The 21,255-nt window shown below is 48.8% G+C and overlaps 1 long non-coding RNA gene across 1 annotated transcript in view; it reads right to left on the reverse strand.

Moving 5' to 3' along the window:
- Window positions 1-10,387, reverse strand: part of LOC134350289 (uncharacterized) — a 58,885-nt gene extending 48,498 nt beyond the window's left edge. The window contains exons 1-2 of the long non-coding RNA XR_010018863.1: window positions 10,292-10,387; window positions 5,734-5,852 (exon numbers count right to left, since the gene is read on the reverse strand). This is a non-coding gene — a long non-coding RNA (uncharacterized LOC134350289). The remainder of the gene's footprint in view (window positions 1-5,733; window positions 5,853-10,291) is intronic.
- Between the last annotated feature and the right edge of the window lie 10,868 nt (window positions 10,388-21,255).

Here is a 21,255-nt window from a genome sequence, read left to right on the forward strand (position 1 = left end):
CAATGCCAGCAAGACCAGGAAATTGATTGTGGACTTCAGGAAGTGGAAGATGGAACAAAACACAGCAGGGGTTTGCAATGGAAGGTGTCATTGAGGGGTAAGCAGTGAAAATTGTTAGCAGTTTCATGTTTCTGATTATCTGTCCTGGGCTCAGCACTTTGGTGCAATCACAAAGAAGATACAGCAGCACTTATACTTCATTAGGGCATTAAGGAGATTTAGTATGTCACCAAAGACTCGAACAACTTTCTGCTGAGTTCACTGGAGAGACTATTCGGACTGGTTACATCGCCATCTTGTATGGAGGCACCAACGCTCAAGACTGGGAAAAAAAGCTGCAGCAAGTTGTAAACTTAGCCGTCTCCATCATGGACACTAACCTCCCCACCATCAAGAACATCCTCGAAAGGCGATGCATCAAGAAGCCATCATTAAGGACTCTCACCATCCAGGACAGGTTCTGTTCTCATCGCTACCATCAGGGAGGAGGTACAAGAGCCTGAAGATACACACTCAGAAATTCAGGAACAGCTTCTTCCCCTCTGCCATCACATTTCTGAACAGGCCATGAACCCATAAACACTACCTCACCAATTTGCTCTCTTTTTCACCTATTTATTTTTTATTTTTATATTTGTAACCTATGGTATTTTTTTTGTATTGCCTTGTACTGCTGCCTCAAAGCAATAACTTCCATGACATTTGTCAGACATAATGACAAATCATCATTATTATTACTTCGTCAGCAAGGCAAAGGAATTGGTTGTTGACTTCAGAAGGAGTAGCGGACCGCACGACCCCATTTACATCAGTGGTGTGCAAGTGGAACAGGTCAAAAGCTTTAAGTTCCTCAGGGTCAATATCACAAATAACCTGACTTGGTCCAACCAAGCAGAGTCCACTGCCAAGAAGGCCTACCAGCACCTTTACTTCCTAAAAAAACTAAAGAAATTTGGCCTGTCCCCTAAAACACTCACTAATTTTTATAGATGTACCGTAGAAAGCATTCTTCTAGGGTGCATCACAACCTGGTATGGAAGTTGTCCTGTCCAAGACCAGAGAAGCTGCAGAAGATCATGAATACAGCCCAGCACATCACACAAACCAATCTTCCGTCCTTGGACTCACTTTACACCACACGCTGTCGGAGCCGTGCTGCCAGGATAATCAAGGACACAACCCACCAAACTTGACTGTGGTTCAGTTGTCTTCTTTGTAAACAAAACTTGCAACCAGTTCCCCTCTCCCATCAAAGTTCAAAACACAAAGTAAATTTTATTATCAAAGTACATATATGTCACCATATACAACCCTGGGTTTCATTTTCTTGTGGGCATACTCAGCAAATTTATAGAATAGTAACTATAACTGGATCAATGAAAGATCGTCCAACTTGGGTATTCAACCGGAGTGCAGAAGACAACAAACTGTGCAAATGCAAAAATAAATAAATAATAAGAAACAATTAAGCAATTGACAGCATGAGATGAAGAGTCCTTGAAAGTGAGTCCATTGGTTGCGGGAACAGGTCAACGATGGGGCAAGTGAAGTTGAGTGAAGTTATCCACTCTGGTTCAAGAGCCTGATGGTTGAGGGGTTCCAGAACCTGGAGGGGAGTTCAGAAGCTCCTGTACCTTCTTCCCAATGGCAACAGTGAGAAGAGAGCATGTCCTGGGTGGTGGAGGTCCCTAATAATGGATTTTGCTTTCCTGCATCAGCGTTTCATGTAGATGTGCTCAATAATGGGGAGGCTTGTGCCTGTGATGGGCAGGCCGAGTCTACAAACCTCTGCAGCCTCGTATTATCCTGTGCATTGGAGCCTCCATAGCAGGGGGTTACGCAACCAGTCACTGTGCTCTCTGTGTTACATCTGTGGAAATTCTGAGGGAGTCTTTGGCGACATACCAAATCTCAAACTCTTGATAGAGCAGAGCTGCTGGCATGCCTTCTTCATGATTTCATCAATATGTTGGGCCCAGGATAGATCCTCCGAGATGTTGATGTCGAAGAACATGCAACTGCCCACCCTCTTCACCGCTGGTCCCTCAACGGGTAAGCGCTCTCCCAATTTCCCCTTCTGAAGTCTACAATCAATTTCCTGCTCTTGCTGACGCTGACTGTAAGGATGTTGCAGATAATTTAAACAGATCATTTATTGACAACACTGAACGAAGTGGGTTGGGTGTAAGAATTATAGAATGGTTGCCATACAGAAAAAGACCATTTAGTCCAGAGTCTCCATGCTTTCTAGAGCAATCTGTCCTGTGCCATTTCCCTGCAGATGACTTTCTCAATCACCTTTCAGTTCCCTTTTAAGCAGCCTGACATCCTCTATGCCAGGGACCCCAACCTTTCACATGGCATGGAGCAATACCACTGAGCTAGGGGTCTGTGGATCCCAGGTTGGGAACCCCCCCCCCCCCACTCAATGCTGCTACAGAACAGAGATTAGATTAGATTAGATTATGAGGACACTCAGTCCTCTTTTATTGTCACTTAGTAATGCATGCATTGAGAAATGATACAATGTTCCTCCAGTGTGATATCACAGAAACACAAACCAAGACTGAAAAACCGAGAAAAACCACACAATTATAACATATAGTTACAACAGTGCAAAGCAATACCGTAATTTGATGAGAGCAGACCATGGGCACGGTTAAAAAAAAGTCTCAAAGTCCCGATAGCCCCATCATCTCACGCAGACAGTAGAAGGGAGAAACTCTCCCTGCCATGAACCTCCAGCACCGCAAACTTGCCGATGCAGCACCATGGAAGCACCCGACTGCAGAGGACTCTGAGTCCATCCGAAAACTTCGAGCCGCCGACCAGCCCTCCAACACCGAGCACTATCTCTGCCGAGCGCTTCGACCCCGGCCCGGCCGCCAAGCAACAGTCAAAGCCAAGGATTCCGGGCCTTCCCCTCCGGAGATCCTGGATCACACAGTAGCAGCAGCAGCGAAGCAGGCATTTCAGATGTTCCTCCGTGCTCTCCCATCTGCCTCTATCAAATCAGGATTGTGCACGGCATCCTACTTGACAGATTACAGATATTCATCACCGGAGTGGCCGCTGCGAGCTGCGTCACGCCGCCATCTTCTCCTCTTCAGATCAGGACCATCACCTCTGCCTGGAGGCATCTCCCTTCCACACTCCCCCACCCCCGCCACCCAAGTTGTTAATAGAAAAAGGTGCCCACTGTTTACCCTCTCTAAACCCATTCCAACCCTGACCACCTCCTCCAAACTTGCTCTCAGTCTTCTTTAGTACGAGAACAGTTCTACATCTACCAAATTACAGTCAGCTGTACTTCACGTTTGTGTGTTTGTATCTGCATTTATGTGTGCAGGTGGGAAAGATGTGTGTGTGTGAGAGGTGTTGTGTGTGTGTGTGTGTGTGTGTGTGTGTGTGTGTGTGTTTGTGTTTGTGTTTGTGTTTGTGTTTGTGTGTGTGTGTGTGTGTGTGTGTGTTTGTGAGTTGTATGCAAAACGTGCCATTGTGAGTGAGCAGTACTTGTGCGTGTGGGCGTGAGAGAGAGGTGTGAGTGATTGAGTTTACAACATCCTTCCAGCTATTTCAAGGATTAGAGTTGTTAGCCATCTCTGTCCTCAAGGTTAGACCAGCTGTGTAGTGACACATTAGCAGTTACTGAATTTCTACCCTAATAATTTGCACATGCCCAGGAAAATCACACTGCGTATTTCACAGTTAATGAGAATCCAGTTATTGGTCAGGGTGTGATGAGGTTTCCACTACAGAATACAACTGCCATGAAATTGTACTGAATTCAAGGTTAACTAACTCACAGCTGAGGAGAATACTGATGTGCCCTTGCTAAATGGTGAGGGAGGCTAGGCATGTCTGTTCATGTAATGCAGAGGCTAGTTCAGATGAACTCCATACTCTTCAATCAGCTTCCGATTAATCATCCTTGCCTACTCATGTACAAATCTTTTTAAAGGCACCCCTCTCAGCAGAAGGTCAAGAACTATTAAAACTGCACTATAAAAAAGGACATTACAATCTATTACCCAGCCTTTAGTCATCCACCCTGGCAGAACCCCAAGTAGTGTTTCCACGGAGGGGTATGGGGAGGTCAGAGTCTACAAGGTGTTAAAATTTTAAGCTCATTTTTTTAAGAAAGTGGTAAGTGATGCAAAACCTGTAAGAGTGGAGAGTGTGAAGAAGAGGAATAGAGTGTGTAGAGGGAGTTTATGTACAATATGTGTTTATTTAATGTGCCCATATAGAATAACTTATATGCCTGTTCGTGTCCCAAGAATGAGTCATCATAAAGGTTGACTTCCAAGACCCATATTTTCCTGCCAATGTCAACCACCCTAAGACATAGGAGCAGAATTAAACCATCTGGCCCATCAAACTTGCTCTGCCATTTCATCATGACTGATTTAATTTCCCTCTCAATTGCATTCTCTTGCCTTCTCCCTGTGACCTTCGACGCCCTTACTAATCAAGACAGTTCATTCAAAGCCCCAGACCATCCTTCTAGGTGAGGCGACATTTCACCTGCAGATCCGCTGGGGTCACTATTCAAATGTTCAACGGTTCATTCATTATCAAAGTATACAACACTGAAATTCTTCTTCTCCACATAGCCACAAAACCAAGAAAGAAAAGAATGGCAACATATGTATCATCCCCAAAATCCCTCCTCCCCGCACAAAAAAAAGTAAACAAAGTTGGAGCAGATACATCAACCCCCTACACCAGTCCCACAAAAAAAATGAGAGAGATTGAGTGAAAAACACAGAATATGAAAAATATAAAACTGGTAAAAAAAAAGTCCATAGCCCAAGTTCATATCCAAAATGCAGAAAACCTGGGTAACATTCTCCAGCAGGTCACACAGGCTTCCCTCTCTGGCAGCAGAGCGATTCCACCAGCAGTCAAAAGGCAGTCTCATGTCTCCAATAGCAGAGCTATTGTGTGCAGTGCTCCCAATGCGGACTCCTCTACATTAATGAGACCCATCGTAAATTGGGGACTGCCTTATCGAGCACCTCTGCTCCATTCGCCTAAAGCAGAACTTCCTGGTGGCCAAATATTTTAATTCCCATTAAAACATCTCAGTCCATGGCCTCCTCTTGTGCCACCTCTGGGTGGAGGAGCAACACCTTATATTTTATCTGGGTAGCCTCCAACTTTGTGGCATGAATATCGATTTCCCCTTCCAATAATTTCCCCCCCCCTTTCTCCCCGTTCTTCTTCTGCCTTTTACCTCTTCTCACTTGCCTATTCCTTCCCTTTCTCCTGAAGTCCACTCTCCTCTCCTATCAGATTCCTTCCTTGCCAGTCCCTTTACCTTTCCTACATACCTGGCTTCACCCATCACCTTTTCATTATCCTCTTTCCCCGTCCCCCCACCTTTCTATTCTGGGATCTTCCCTCTTCCTGAAGAAGGGTCTCGACCTGAAACGTCAACTGTCTATGCCACTCCACAGAAGCTGCCTGACCAGCTGAGTTCCTCCAACACTTTGAGTATTTTGCTTTGCATTTCCTGCGTCTGCACAATTTCTCGTGTTCAAGGAAGCTCAAGTTCATTCAAGATTTTGGTCGTCTCACTGTACACGTGTGTACAACCAAACGAAACAATATTCCTCTAGACCAAGATGCACAACACAGTACATGTAACTCACACACAACACAAAGGTAATATTACCACTAATATATTAACAACTAATAAGGTACATTTACAAGTCAAAAAATACTCACTACTGGCATTTCATACGATGAGCTGGGTGACGGCAGGGAGTTCAGTAATCTCACAGCCTGGGAGAAGAAGCTGTTCCCCATCCGAACAGTCTTTGTCCTAATGTTACAGTACCTCCTGCCTGATGGTTGAAGTCAAACACATTGTTGGATGAATGGGGAAGATCATTAGTAATGCTAAGGACCCTGCGTATACAGTGCTCCTGATAAATCTCTCAGAAGGGCGCAAAAGAAATCCACTCATTGTATAGAGGTAATGCATCAATCTGCACTTCAAATGTACCAAATGAATTGGCATCAACAGCGGATTCACTACCCTCTAGCTAAAGAAACTCCTCTTCATCTAAAAGGGGCGCCTTCTATGCTGAACATGTGCCCTCTGATCCTAGACTCCCCCACTATATGAAACACCCTCTCCACATCCACTATACCTAGGCCTTTCAATATTCAATAGGTTTCAATGAGATCCCCCAAACCTTCCCACCTCACCATTCTCTGGAACTCCAGCCCAGAGCCACCAAATACTCCGTAGATGTTAACCCAATCGCAAACAAGAGAAAATCTGCAGATGCTGGAAACCTGAGCAACACACACAAAATGCTGGAGAAGCGTTTCAATATTGGTCTACTATCCTGACTTCTGACATCCAAGCACAGACGTTGCATGTCCACATCACTAATTTTTGAACCTGGAGTGGAGACGATCACTGGTCTGACTTCTAATTCAGCCACATTCCCGTTCCTAAACCCAAATCCGCCCCCTAACTCCCCTCTTTGTCCCCAAAACCATCCTTATGAACTCAAAAGTAATACAAAATTAAGCAACTTTTTTTAAAAAACAGCTAAATTTGAACTGCGACCCAACATTGCTCACTGCTTGGCACCATCTTGGAGCGCGTACTGTGTTCGCCGCCCCAGTTTTTGCTTTCTGGTGCCTTTCCCCTCTTCCACCTGTGGGACCTGCCTCAAAGGGATGCACTCTTGATCTGAATCTAAGAGCTGGGGAGGTGGGGTGAAGAGAATGGTGGAGACTTCCTGTACTGGTTTGTTATGGGCAGCAGCCCAGTGGGACAGAGCTGACAGAGGTCGATGAAACACCTCAATGCCGACTGCAATTGCTGTATAAAGTCTCTTTCTCTCTCCACCTCCTTCTCTCCCTCCCTCCCCCTCCCACCTCTGGCTCCCTCCCTCTCTCCCCATCTCTCCTCCCACACCCTCATCCTCCTCCTCTCTCCCCATTCTCTGCCTATCACTCTCTCCCTCCCCATCTCTCTCCCTCCCTCTCCCTCCCACCCCACCAGCCCCATCTCTACTCTTCCCACCCCATTCTCCCCTCTCTCACTTGTTCCCCATCTCTCCCCTCCTTCCCCCTTTGGCTCCCCTCTCTCCCTCCCCCAATCCTCCCCCTCTCTCTCCCACCCCCTCTCCCCATCCTCCCCACTCTCTCCCCATCCTCCCCAAGTCCTCACCCTCTCTCTCCCTCCCCCCTCTCCATTCATCCAGTCCTTCCCCCTCTCTCACTCCCCCACTCTCTCCCACCCCAGTCCTCCCCCCATCCCTCCGCCGCAGTCCTCTCACCTCCTTCCCTCTCCAGGCCTCCCCCCTCACTCCCTCCCCTCCTGCCTTTCCCCCTCTCTCCCTCCCCCCGGTGTTCCCCCTACTCTCCCCACTGAGTTCTACCCAGTCTCCCTCCCAGTCCTGTCATTCTCCCTCCCAGACTGTCAGCCTCCCCCCCAGTCCTAACTCCCTTCTCTCCCTCCATCCCAGTCCTCCCCCTCCCCCCCAGGCCTCCCTGTTCTCTCCCTCCCCCCAACCCACCCCCTCTTTCTCCCTCCCCCCCAGTCCTGTCCCCCTCTCTCCCTCCCCTCCAGAATGCCCCCCTCTCCCTCCACCGCAGTCCTCCACCCCTCTCTCTTTCTCCAATTTGCCCCATCTATCCTTCTCCTACTTTCTCCCTCCAGTCCTTCTCCTCCCTCCCCCCAAGTCTTTGCCCCTCTCTCCCCCTCAGGCCACACCCCTTCTCTCCCTCCCCCAGTCCTCCCCGCCTCTTTCACACTCCTCCCTCTCTCCCTCTTCCCCATCTCTCTCCCCATCTCCCCCCACCTCCCCCTCCCCTCTCTCTCCCCCTCCCCTATCTCTCCCCCTTCCCCTCACCCATTTCCCCACCCCTCCCCGTCTCTCTCCCCTCCCCCTTTCTCTCCCCCTCCCCCTCCCCTCTCTCCCCCCTCTTTCCCCCTCCCCCTCCCCTTTCCCCCCTCCCCTTTCCCCCTCCCCCTTTCCCCTCTCTCCCCTCCCCTTTCCCCTCTCTCCCCCTCCCCTTCTTTCCCCATCCTCCCCTCCCCCTCTCCTCCTCCCCCTCTTAAACCCCTCTCCCCTCCCCTTCTTTACCCCCACCCTTCCCCTCTCCCTCCTCTCTTTCCCCTCTCCCTTTCCCCCACTCTCCCCTCCCCCTTTTCTCCCTCCCCCTCCCCCTCACTCTCCCCCTCCCCCTCACTCTCCCCTCCCCTCTCCCTATCCCTCACTCTCCCCCTCTCCCTCCCCCTCCCCTCTCTCCCTCCTGCTCTCCTCTCTCCCCCTCCCCCTCTCCTCTCTCCCCCTCCCCCTCTCCCTGTCTCTCCCTCCCCCTCTCCCCTCTCCCCCTCCCCTCTCTCCCTCCCCCTCCCCTCTCTCCCCCTCCCCTCTCCTCTCTCCCCTCCCCTCTCTCTCCCTCCCATCCCTCTCCCTCTCTCCCCCTCCCCTCCCTCTCCCTCTCTCCCCCTCCCCTCCCTCTCCCCTCTCTCTCCCTCCCCTCCCTCTCCCCTCTCTCTCTCCCTCCCCTCCCTCTCCCCTCTCTCTCTCCCTCCCCTCCCTCTCCCCTCTCTCTCTCCCTCCCCTCCCTCTCCCTCCCCTCTCACCCTCCCGCTCTCCTCTCTCCCCCTCCCTTCCCTCCCTCCCCCTCTCCTCTCTCCCCCTCCCTTCTCTCCCTCTCCCTTCTCTCCCTCCCCCTCTCCTCTCTCCCCCTCCCTTCTCTCCCTCCCCCCTCCTCTCTCCCCCTCTCTCTCCCTCCCCTCCCCCTCCCCTCTCTCTCCCCCTCCCCTCCCTCTCCCCCCTCCCCTCCCCTCCCCTCTCTCTCTCCCTCTCCCCTCCCTCTCCCCCTCCCCTCTCTCCCTCCCCTCCCTCTCCCCCTCCCCTCTCTCCCTCCCCTCCCTCTCCCCCTCCCTCTCCCCCTCCCCTCTCTCCCTCCCCTCCCTCTCCCCCTCCCCCTCCCCTCCCTCTCCCCTCTCTCCCTCCCCTCCCTCTCCCCCTCCCCTCTCTCCCTCCCCTCCCTCTCCCCCTCCCTCTCCCCCTCCCTCTCCCCCTCCCCTCCCTCTCCCCCTCTCCTCTCTCCCTCCCCCTCTCCTCTCTCCCCCTCTCTCCCTCCCCCCGTCCTCCCCATCTCTCCCCTCCCCCCTCTCCCCCTCCCCTCCCTCTCCCCCTCTCCTCTCTCCCTCCCCCTCTCCCTCCCTCCCCCCTCTCTCCCTCCCCCCTCCCTCCCTCCCCCTCCCCCCTCTCTCCCCCTCTCTCCCCCTCTCTCCCTCCCCCCTCCCCCCCTCCCCCTCTCTCCCTCCCCCCTCCCCCCCTCCCCCTCTCCCCCTCCCCCCTCCCCCTCCCCCCTCCCCCTCCCCCCTCCCCCCTCCCCCTCCCCCCTCTCTCCCTCCCCCCCTCCCCCTCTCTCCCTCCCCCCCTCTCTCCCTCCCCCTCCCCCCTCTCTCCCTCCCCCCTCCCCCCTCTCTCCCTCCCCCTCCCCCCTCTCTCCCTCCCCCTCCCCCCTCTCTCCCTCCCCCCTCCCTCCCTCCCCCTCCCCCCTCTCTCCCTCCCCCCTCTCTCCCTCCCCCTCCCCCCTCTCTCCCTCCCCCCTCCCCCCTCCCCCTCTCCCCTCCCCCCTCCCCCCTCCCCCCTCCCCCCTCCCCCTCCCCCTCCCCCCTCCCCCCTCCCCCCTCCCCCTCTCCCCCTCCCCCCTCCCCCTCTCCCTCCCCCCTCCCCCCTCCCCCCCCTCCCCCCTCCCCCTCTCTCCCTCCCCCCTCCCCCTCTCTCCCTCCCCCCTCCCCCCTCCCCCTCTCTCCCTCCCCCCTCCCCCCTCTCCCCTCCCCCCTCTCCCCCTCCCCCCTCTCCCTCCCCCCTCCCCCCTCTCTCCCTCCCCCCTCCCCCCTCCCCCCTCCCCCTCCCCCCTCCCCCCTCCCCCCTCTCTCCCTCCCCCCCTCCCCCCTCTCTCCCCCCTCCCCCCTCTCTCCCTCCCCCCCTCCCCCCTCTCTCCCTTCCCCCCTCTCCCCCGCCCCTCCCTCTCTGTACAGTGTAGCGTTTTTCACGCGGCTGCCATGTCAGTCTGCTCATGACGAGGGCTATGCCACGCTTCATTATGCAGGAGAGTACAAATTATCCTCTTTAGCAAAAAAAAACACCCTGTACTGGAATTCAACAAACTATTTCTCAGGCATCATGACACAGGCTAATCAAATTCACTTCCTCTTAATCAGCTGGCAAGAGTGGATACTTGCGCAACGCAATAAATAAATGCGCAAACAGTTTACCGGGATCTAATATACCTCTTTCAAGGTTCAGTTGCTCTTCAGAGAAAACATTGCCCAAAATAATACATCTTCCTCTTCTCCTCATTGCACTGACGGTGACCTCTCTACCAGGAGACACTGATTCAGACTCCCTGCTTTCTCAGAACCGCACAGCATTTTCACATCCTAGTTTATTAAGGTGAGCAGTGCCATTGTCTGGCAGCAGAAATTATTCACTTTGCAAGATTGAGGCAAACGCTTATTGTGTTTTATGGTATTCCTCCTCTTTTTTTTTGGCTGCGTTAGCGCAAGTGTTTAACTTGTTTATTTTCCGGGATTAAATTCTCCACTGGAATAGCAGACACGGGAATGCCAGACAAACTCATTAAGCGTTCACCCATTAGTATTGCTAACAGTAATTCCCAGGCTAATGAGATGATGTCTTCTGACATGGTACTCCCCTCCTCCCTTGCTCTCAAAGCGCACGTGGTGATAATGGGACATTACATTTTCTCTTCATTCTTCTACAGATGTACGTAAGTACGTTCCTGTTTTGTGTGGTACTTCCAGCACCTCCTGAAGTGGCCATCGAGTGTATGTCAGAATCAACAGCATATGTCGTGAAATTTGTTAACTTTCCAGCTGCAGTACAATGCAATACATATAGAAAAAAAGGACATACCGTCTAAATATATATATGTATATCAAATAGTTAAATTAAGAATAAGTGGTGCAAGACAGAAATATATTTAAAAAAAACTATTGAGGTAGTGTTCATGGGTTCAATGGCCATTTAGGAATCGGACGGCAGAGGAGAAGAAGCTGTTCCTGGATTGTCGAGTGTGCGCCTTCAGGCTCCCGTACCTCCTCCCAGATGGTAACATTGAGAAAAGGGCATATGTCCTGGGTGGTGGGGGTCCTTAAAGATGGCACCGCCTTTCTGAGGCACCGCTCCTTGAAAATAACTTGGATACTATTGAGGCTAGTACCAGTGAAGGAGCTGACTAATTTTACAACTTTCTGCTGCTTGCTTCGATCCTGTGCAGTAGCACCACCCCCCACCATACCAGACGGTACTGCAGTCAGTCCGAATGCTCTCCACTGACCTCTGCTGCTGTAGTCCACCTACTTCAAGATTCAACATGTTCTGCCTACAGATGATCTTCTGCATACCACTGTTGGCATCCGTTAGTCTTGCGAGACCAGGGATCTGCGCCTGGAAAGTCTTCACTCTCCAGGGCGCAGGCCTGGGCAAGGTTGTATGGAAGACCGGCAGTTGCCCATGCTGCAAGTCTCCCCTCTCCACGACACCGATGTTGTCCAAGGGAAGGGCATTAGGACCCATACAGCTTGGCACCGGTGTCGTCGCAGAGCAATGTGTGGTTAAGTGCCTTGCTCAAGGACACAACACGTTGCCTCGGCTGGGGCTCGAACTCACGACCTTCAGGTTGCTGCTCCAATGCCTTGTAACACGTGGTTATCTATTCATCTATCTATCTATCTATTTATTGAGACAGTGCAAAATAGGCTCTTCCAGCACTTCAAGCCGCACTGCCCAGCAATTCCCTGATTTAATCCTAGCCTAATCACGGGACAATTTCCAATGACCAATTACCCTTCCAACCGGCATGTCTTTAGACTGTGGGAGGAAACCAGAGCACCCGGAAGAAACCAACACAGCCTCGGGGAGAACGTACAAACTCCTTACAGGCAGCGGTGGGAATTGAACCCAGATCACATGCACTGTTAAGGGTTATTCTAACCACCAGGCTACCATGTGCCCATTGGCGTTACTGTCGCTTTCCTGTCTGCTTGAAACAGTCCAGGCATTCTACTCTGACGGCTCTCATTTACAAGGCGTTTTCACCCAAATAACTACCACTCACTGGATTTTTTTTTCTGTTTTTCACTCTGTCCTCTGTAAACTCTAGAGACTGCCTGTGCCTGAAAATCCCAGAAGATCAGCAGTTTCTGAGGTACTCAAACCTCCCCATCTGACACCAACAATCTTTCCACAGTCACAGTCAATTCGATCACATTTCTTCCCTATTCTGACGTTTGATCAGAACATCAGTTGAACCTCTTGACCATGCCTGTATGCTTTTACACGTTGAGTTGCTGCCACATGATTGGCCGATTAGAGACTTGCATTAATGTGTAGCTGTACAGGTGTACCTAATAGAGTGGACACTAAGTGTAGACTGGATCCTCAGAAATCAGTGATTGGGCCGCATGGAGGTTGTTGCATCAGCTTCTGGTCACTGTCTGTTAGTTGGGCTAAGTGAAGGGGCCAGGGGGGTGCAGACCAGAGCACCCAAATTAGAACCCTCAGTAGTGCGGAGAGACTGTGAAAGCTGGAACTGTATCCCTGACACGGGTCTTCAACTCGGGATAGAAACACCAATGCCCAAGAGCGGAAAAACCTACAAAAAGTGGTAGATGCCACCCAGTCCGTGCCAGGCAAAGCCCTCCCCATGATTGAGTAGATTGGCAAGGAGCACAGCCACAGGAAAGCAGCATCCATCATTAAGGACCCCCAGCGTCCAGGTCATGCTCTCCTCTCGCTGCTGCCGTTGGGCAGGAGGTATTGGAGTCTTAGGTCCCACACTACCAGGCTCAAAGCAATTTTATTATCAAAGTACATATATGTCGCCACATACAAACCCGAGATTCATTTTCTTGTGGGCAATCACAGTAAATACACAAAACACAATAGAATCAATGAGAGACCACACCCTGCAGGGCAGACAACAACCAACATGCAAAAAAAACTCAACAAACTTGCAAACACAAAAAGAAAGAAAATGAAAAGAAATAAGAACAATAAACCAAAAGCAATAAGTATCAATAACGCGAGATGACGAGTGCTCGGAAGTGAGTCCACAGGTTCAGGTCAGTGATAGGGTGTGTGAGGTTATCCCCTTTGATTCAAGAAGCTGACGAGGGGTAGTAAACATTCCTGAACCTGGCTGGCCGGGTCCTGAGGCTCCTGTACCTTCTTCCTGACAGCAGTGGCAAGAAGGGAGCATGGCATAGATGGCGGGGTCCTTGATGACAGCACTCCATGTAGACGTGCTCAATAGTGGAGAGGGCTTTACCCACGATGGACTGTGCAGTATCCACTACTTTATGTGGGCTTTTGCATGCAAGGACATTTTTGTTTCCATATTAGGCCAAGATGCTGTCTCCTCTCTACCACACATCCATAAGAGTTTGTCATAGTTTTAGTTGACATGCCAAATCTTTGCAAGCTTCTAAGAAAGAAGAGGCGCTGCCGTGATTTCTTGGTAATGAGATTTACACGCTGGACCCAGGACAGCCCCTCTGAAATAATAACACCAAAGAATTTAAAGCTGTTGACCCTCTCCACCTCTGGTTCCCCCGATGACAACTGGCTCATGGAACTCCTGTTTCCCCCACTTAAAGCCAATAATCATCTCCTTGGTCTCGCTGACATTGAGTGGGAGGTTGTTGTTTTGCTGTCCCTCAGCCAGATTTTCAATATCCCTCCTATATGCTGGTTCCTCTCCAACCTCGATCTGGCGAATGGCAGTGGCATTGTCAGCAAACTGAGCTGTGCTTAGCCTCACAGCCATAAGTGTAAAGCTAGTAGAGCGGGGGGCAAAGCACACAGCCTTGCGTAACACCTGTGCTGATGGAGATTGTGGAGATGTTGTTGGCAATCTGAATTGAGTGGGACCTGCCAGTGAGGAAATCAAGGATCCAGTTGCTCTAGAAGATATTGAGGCCCAGGCCTGGAAGCTTCTTGATGAGTTTTGAAGGGATGATCACATTGAATGCCAAGCTGTAGTCAATGATCTCACCACCCTCTGAGTGAAGAAGTTCCCCCTCATGTTCCCTTTAAACATTTCACTTTTCACCCCACTATATCTCTCTACACAATGTTTCTTATATAGGTGATCTACTCTCAGTGGCCACTTTATTAGGTACACCTGTACACCTGCTCGTTAATGCAAGTATCTAATCAGCCAATCGTGTCGCAGCAACTCAATGCATAAAAGCATGCAGGCATGGTCAAGAGGTTCAGTTGTTGTTCATAAACAGTTGAGGCCAGTTCATTGGCTATATTTAAGAGGGAGTTAGATATGGCCCTTGTGGCTGAAGCGATCAGGAGGTATGGAGAGAAGGCAGGTACAGGGTTCTGAGTTGGAGGATCAGCCATGATCATACTGAATGGCGGTGCAGGCTTGAAGGGCCGAATGGCCTACTCCTGCACCTATTTTCTATGTTTCTATTAGACCAAACATCAGAATGGGGAGAGTGGTAGAAATGTGAGCTAAGTGACTTAGACCATGGAATGATTGTTGGTGCCAATCGGGGTGTTTGAGTATCTCAGAAACTGCTGATCTCCTGGGATTTTCATCATGGTCTCTGGACCAGGGGTTCCCAGCCTGAGGTCCCCAGACCTCTCGGCTTATGATATTGTTCCATGGTGGAAAAAAGGTTGTGAACCCCTGGTCTAGAGTTTACAGAGAATAGTGTGAAAATAAAAAACATCCAGTGAGCAGCAGTTCTATGGGTGAAAATGCCTTGTTAATGACAGAGGTCAGAGGAGAATGGCCAAACTGGTTCAAGCTGACAGGATGGGGATAGTAGCTCAAATAACCACACCTTACAACAGCGGGGTGCAGAAGAGCTTCTCTGAAAACACAACGCTTCAAACCTTGAAGTGGATGGGCTACAGCAGCAGAAGGTCATGAACAAATTCGGAAAGTTTGGGGAACGGGCCAAATCGTAGCGGTGGGGTCAATGCCCCAGAGCCAGGGCACAATGAAGCAACTGAACCCAATGTTTGAATGACAATTTAGGAGCCAGACCAGGTTGAAAAGGTCAGGATGTCAGGGCCCAAGGGGAGGGAGAAGCTAGTTCAGCTCACTGCTCGGCTCTGCACTGAACAAAGGGTCTGGGGATAGACTATCTGTTGACATCAGTTCAGAATGCTATTTGCTTGAGTTTATTGTTTGCATGAATTTTTTCTGCACATTGGGGTGTTTGACTGTATTTTTTTATTTTTATGGGTTCTTCTGGGTTTCTCTGTTTCATAGTCACCCGTTAGGAGACGAATCTCAAGGTCATATAATGTATACATACTTCGATAGTCAATGTACTGTGAACTTGAACTTTGAACATACAGAAATACCTGCAGTGGCCACTTTACTATTTACCTCTTGTACCCAATCAAGTGGGCACTGAGTGTGTATTGCTTCTTTTCTCCCCCTTCTTACAAACCCCAGGATCACTGTAGACTGCCCTCCCAGCCCTCTCTATGTGTCTTCCCACATTCAAAGATTTGAGAATGGGTGCCCTGGACAAGGAAGAGGAAAATGGAGGAACAAATGAGGTTTAATGTAGCTACAGTAAGTGTGAGTTACAAATAAAATATTAGATGGGCCTTAGAAGGGAAGCCAGTGACTAGTAGAACAAAGCTAAGAACGCCTGGAAGACAGAAGATAATTAAAAGTAGCAACATAGAGTAGGTTAAAGTTGAAGAGTTAAACATTCATATTGTTCGTCACTTGTACATTAAAACATACGGTCAAATGAACTGCTTGCTTCAAATCAAATCAGTGAGGATTATGCTGGGCAGCCCGCAAGAGTAACCATGCGTCCAGTGTCTACACTATCCCAACGCCTTTGGAGGCACCTGAAGGAAGCACACACTGTCGTGGCCAAAACTTACAAACTCTTTTAGGCAGCGGGTTGAATTGAACTCCAGTCCTAATTCCTGGCATTTTAACCATTACGCTACTGTGCTGCCCTTTTGGCCGAGCAGTGGGAAAGCCTAACAAATCATTGTGATTTATTTCTTCAGATAAACACAAATTAAGAAGATGTGTTACCCTTGTTTAGGTCAGGCTTCACATAGATTACCTGGTGTAATTCTGGTTTCTAAGCCATTATGAAAGGTCAGGGTAAATCATGACAAAACGGTGTTAGCCTATAAGATGCTGGTGTGAAGGGGCAAATAATTCAATGCAAATATTGACTGTACAACAAAGCAGTCAGGAGTAAACTCCAAACAGTAGAGGAAAGAGCAACTCTTGCATCTTAGATTAGATTAGATTATGAGGACACGCAGTCCTCTTTTATTGTCATTTAGTAATGCATGTATTAAGAAATGATACAATGTTTCTCCAATGTGATATCACAGAAAAACAGGACAGACTGACAAAAACCACATAACTATAACATATAGTTACAACAGTGCAACAATACCATAACTTGATGAGGAACAGGCCATGGGCACGGTAAAAAAGTTCAAAGTCTCTAGAAAGTCCCACATCTCACGCAGATGGGAGAAGGAAGAAAACTCTCCCTGCCATGCCCAACCACAGTCTGACTCTGAGTCGTCCGAAAACTTCGAGCTCCGCTCAGCCCTCCAACACCGAGTACCGAGCACCATCTCTGCCGAACACTTCGACCTCAGCCTCGGTCACCAGCAGCAGGCAAAGCCGGGGATTTTGGGGCCTTCCCTCCGGAGATTCTCGATCACACAGTAGCAGCGGCAGCGAACTAGGCATTTCAGAAATTTCTCCAGATGTTCTTCTGTGCCTTCTCACGTCTGTCTCCATCAAATCAGAATTGTGCACGGCATCCTACTTACAAATACGACATCATTTCACCGGAGAGCTGTACGCACTGCGTCACACCGCCATCTTCTCCTCCCGCACCTTCTATCAATAATAGCAACAACATTTCTCCAGAAAAATTCAGCATTGGATGATAGTTATATATAAATTCAGATATAATTTCAATCTCAGTTACATGCAACAATATGGTTCCTAAGATTGATTGGTGGGGACCCAATCAACTTCACTCTGGCAGGCAACCTTAAAAGATAAAGGGACAGATATTCATGTGTGTGTCTATTTTGCTAATAAGCAACGCTAACTTTGTAGATTTGAGTTTGCACAGCTAACAGAGAAGAGCACAATTTTAATCATCACTTCAGTACACCATCGGTCGACCATTTTGCACTATAACAGACTTGGTTCCGATTGTACTCTTTCTTGTAAAAATCATGCACAATTTATGTTTTCCTTGTCGATTTGTGAATCTGTAGGGTAATGTAAGGGGTGGCAACATATGTAGAATTCACAACCACCGACACTGAGTTGGGACTCATTTTAAGCGGCTGCTCTGACGTGATGTCAGAACGGCAAAGTTTTTTACCGCGCTTTGTTCTGCTTTTGCTGAGTTGTTATGGTTTCCCTTGAATGTAAAAAGGCCTCTGCCATTTCATTTACGAACACCTATGTGTCTGCTGTTATGTGCTTGTAATGGATATTTTATTTCACCTGTTCTCCCTCCCGTTGGGCAGAAAATACGAAAGTCTGAAACCACGCACCACCAAAGCTTCTCTCCCACTGTTATCAGGTTCTTGAATGGTCTTCTGGTATGATAAGATGGACTCCTGACCTCACAATCTACCTTGTTATGCCTTGGTGTCTCACTGTCCACCTGCACTGCACATCCTCTGTAACTCTAGCACCATATTCTGCATGTGGTTATTGCTTTCCCTTGTACTAATTCAGTTGAACAAGTTAGGTCTTTATTCTTTGGAGCATAGAAGATTGAGGGGGGACTTGATAGAGGTATTTAAAATTATAAGGGGGATAGATAGAGTTGACGTGGATGGGCTTTTTCCATTGAGAGTGGGGGAGATTCAAACAAGAGGACATGAGTTGAGAGTTAAAGGGCAAAAGTTTAGGGGTAACATGAGGGGGAACTTCTTTACTCAGAGAGTGGTAGCTGTGTGGAACGAGCTTCCAGAAGTGGTTGAGGCAGGTTCGATGTTGTCATTTAAAGTTAAATTGGACAGATATATGGACAGGAAAGGAATGGAGGGTTATGGGCCAAGTGCAGGTCGGTGGGACTAGGTGGGAGTAAGAGTTCGGCACGGACCAGAAGGGCTGAGATGGCTTGTTTCCGTGCTGTAATTGTTATATGGTTATATGATGTTCTGTTGTTATGAAATGATCCATATGGATGATGTGCAAAACAAAGTACATGTGGCAACAATAAAAACGATTCACCAGTGAAGTGGACACTAACTTTCAGAGCTTCTCATGAACAGCCCAGAAGGGGAAGATGATGTCCTTGTGGAAGACCACATCGGCTGAAAGCAGCGGGCTCAAAATGCTGGAGGAACTCAACAGGTCCCAGCCGGAAACGCTGGCTTTTCATTGCACAACATTTTGTGTGTGTGTGTGTGTGTGTTGCTTTAGCTTTCCAGAATGTTCAGTCTCTCCTGCGTCTGTGCAGGCCAAAGATCTGAATCTACAGGAAAAGGAAGAGCTGCTGAACATCCGATAAGTGTCCTTAAAAATTCTAAAAGACTTGACAAGGCAGAGACGGAGAGAACATTACTGTGAAAGAAAATTCAAAACTAGGACTCTAAAGAACGTAGACCGTAGGACAGTACATCACAGGAACAGTACTTTGATCCTCAATGTTGTGCCAAACAATTAAATTAGTAATCAAATGACCAACTAAACTAACCCCTTCTGCCTACAAAGTGTCCATATGCTTCCAATTCCTTCACATTCGAAGATTCAAAGGACATTTATTATCAAAGTATGTACACAGAATATAACTCTGAGATTAGTCTTCCCGCAGGCAGCCATGGAACCAAGAAACACCATGGAACCTGTTCAAGAAAACACCAAACACCCAATGCAAAAAAAAACAGATTTCACAAATGGCAAAAAGCAAGCGAACAACACATAGAGTGTCAAACATCACACCAGCAGTATTCAGTTTAGTTCAGTTCAGCACTACTCCGCTAGCTAGTGCTGGCCACGGGCCCACTCTCTGCCAAAACGCCCCGGTCTGCATTGATTGCCTTGCTCAAGCTGCTCGAAAAAAAGAATAACCAGAACCCAGGAACACGTGCAGCCTGAATCTCCAAGGCCCCTAAAAATGAGTCACAGCCTCGCGATCAACCCTGGCAACGTGGATCCCAAGACTCCTGCGCTCTCCTCCGACAGCAGCTAGCGGGAGGGAGAGGAAGACCGGCCAAAAGCAGTCAGAGAATGCCAAGCCCTCATCCACATTGACTTCAACATGCCTATCTAAGAGTCTCTTAAAAATCTCTAATGCATCTGCCTCAGGCAGTGCATTCTAGGCACCCACCACTCTGTGTGTTTAAAAAACATACATCTCCATTTCAACTTACCTCCTTTCACCTTAAAAGTATACCCTCTGGTATTAGACATTTCAAACATGGTAAAAAAGATGGTCTGCTTACTCCATCTAAACTTTCCATAATCTCATAAACTTCTATCGGATCTCCTCAATATGATTCAATATTTCCCAATACGGGGTTGCAATATAATTCTGAACAGCTCTCCAGATGATTGAATTATCTGGTGAGGTGCAGTGTGATTGAGAGGATATCCTTCAGTGGGAAACCTTCCTGGGTACATTAGTTCCATGTGATCCATGATCAACGGGAAACCGTCTCCATCACAGGTTCATGAGGTCCCACCGACTGCGGAGTACTGAAGGCAAGAGAGGAGGGCAGAGGATGGGGCTATGTGACTGGGAGAGAAGGCTGTTCTCTCTCAAGTTAATATTGACATCTGTGGGAGCCATTAATTCAGTGTGAGTGTCATCTTCCTATCCCGGAACACCTGGGCTCACTCAGAAGCCTCTCAGAGTATCAGACAAATCGAATTATGAAACCTCCCTGACAGCTAACACAGCGTGGGCTCCCGAGCCATCAAGATGTATTTTGATATTATCGGCAGAAGGAAGGCAGGTGTTTGGATCTGTTTACATAGAACATAGAACATAGAAAAATACAGCACAGTACAAGATCTTCAGCCCACAGTGTTGTGCTGACCTTCAAACCCACTTGAAGGTCAAATCTAACCCTTCCCTCCAACATACCCCTCTCTTTTTCTTTCATCATGTGTCTGTCTAAAGATCTCTTCAATAGCTCTCATTGACAGTAACATCTACCACCACCCTCTGTGTAAAAAAACCTAACTCTGATATTCCCTCCATACTTTCCTGCATTCACCTTAAAATTGAAAAAGGGTCTCGGACCGAAACACCCACTTATTACTCGTTTCCATAGATGCTACCTGACCGGCTGAGATCCTCCAGCATTTTGTGTGCGTTACCTTAAAATTATGCCCTGGCATATTAACCATTGCCGCCCTGGCAAAATGGTGCTGGCTGTCCACCCTATCTATCCTACTTATCATCTTGTTTATCTCTTTCAAATCACCTCTCATTTAACTCTGCCCCAAGGAGAAAAGTGCTAGCTCACTCAATCTTTGCACATAAGACGCGCTCTCTAATCCAGACAGCATTCTGGGAAATGACTGCCACCTCTCCAGAGCTTCCACGTGCTTCCTATAAAGAGGTGACCGTCATTGACCATGGTGTTCCAATTCTCTCTAAGGATTCCACAACACAGCCAAGACCATAAGGCATGGGAGGAGAATTTGGCCATTGACTTTTCTCTCTAAAACCCATTCTCCTGCCTTCTCCCCATAACCTTTAAGAACCTGTCAACCTCCACTTTAAATATACCCATTGACTTGGTCTCCATAGCCATCTTCAGCAATGAATTCCTCTGGCTCAAGAAATTCCTCCTCATCTCCATTCTAAAAGGACATGCGTCTGCTCTAGGCTGTGCCTTCTGGTCCTAGACTTCTCCACGTCCACTCTATCGAAGCCTTTCAATATTTGATAGCTTTCAATGAGATTTCCTATTCTTTCTAAACTCCAGCAAGTACAGGCCGAGAGCCATCAAACACTTCTCATATATTAACCCCTTAATTCTTTGGATCATTCTCATAAACCTCCTCAGGACTCTGTCCAATGCCAGCACATCCTTTCTTAGATCATCATCATCATTACGTACCGTGTCATATGATGTGGACAATCATGGTCTTTCCATGGTCATGATTGTTCTTGGCAAATTTTTCTCTAGAAGTGGGTTGCCATTGCCTTCTTCTGGGCAG

Source organism: Mobula hypostoma, chromosome 8 (assembly GCF_963921235.1).
Source record: "Mobula hypostoma chromosome 8, sMobHyp1.1, whole genome shotgun sequence".
In the NCBI taxonomy this organism is placed as follows: domain Eukaryota; kingdom Metazoa; phylum Chordata; class Chondrichthyes; order Myliobatiformes; family Myliobatidae; genus Mobula; species Mobula hypostoma.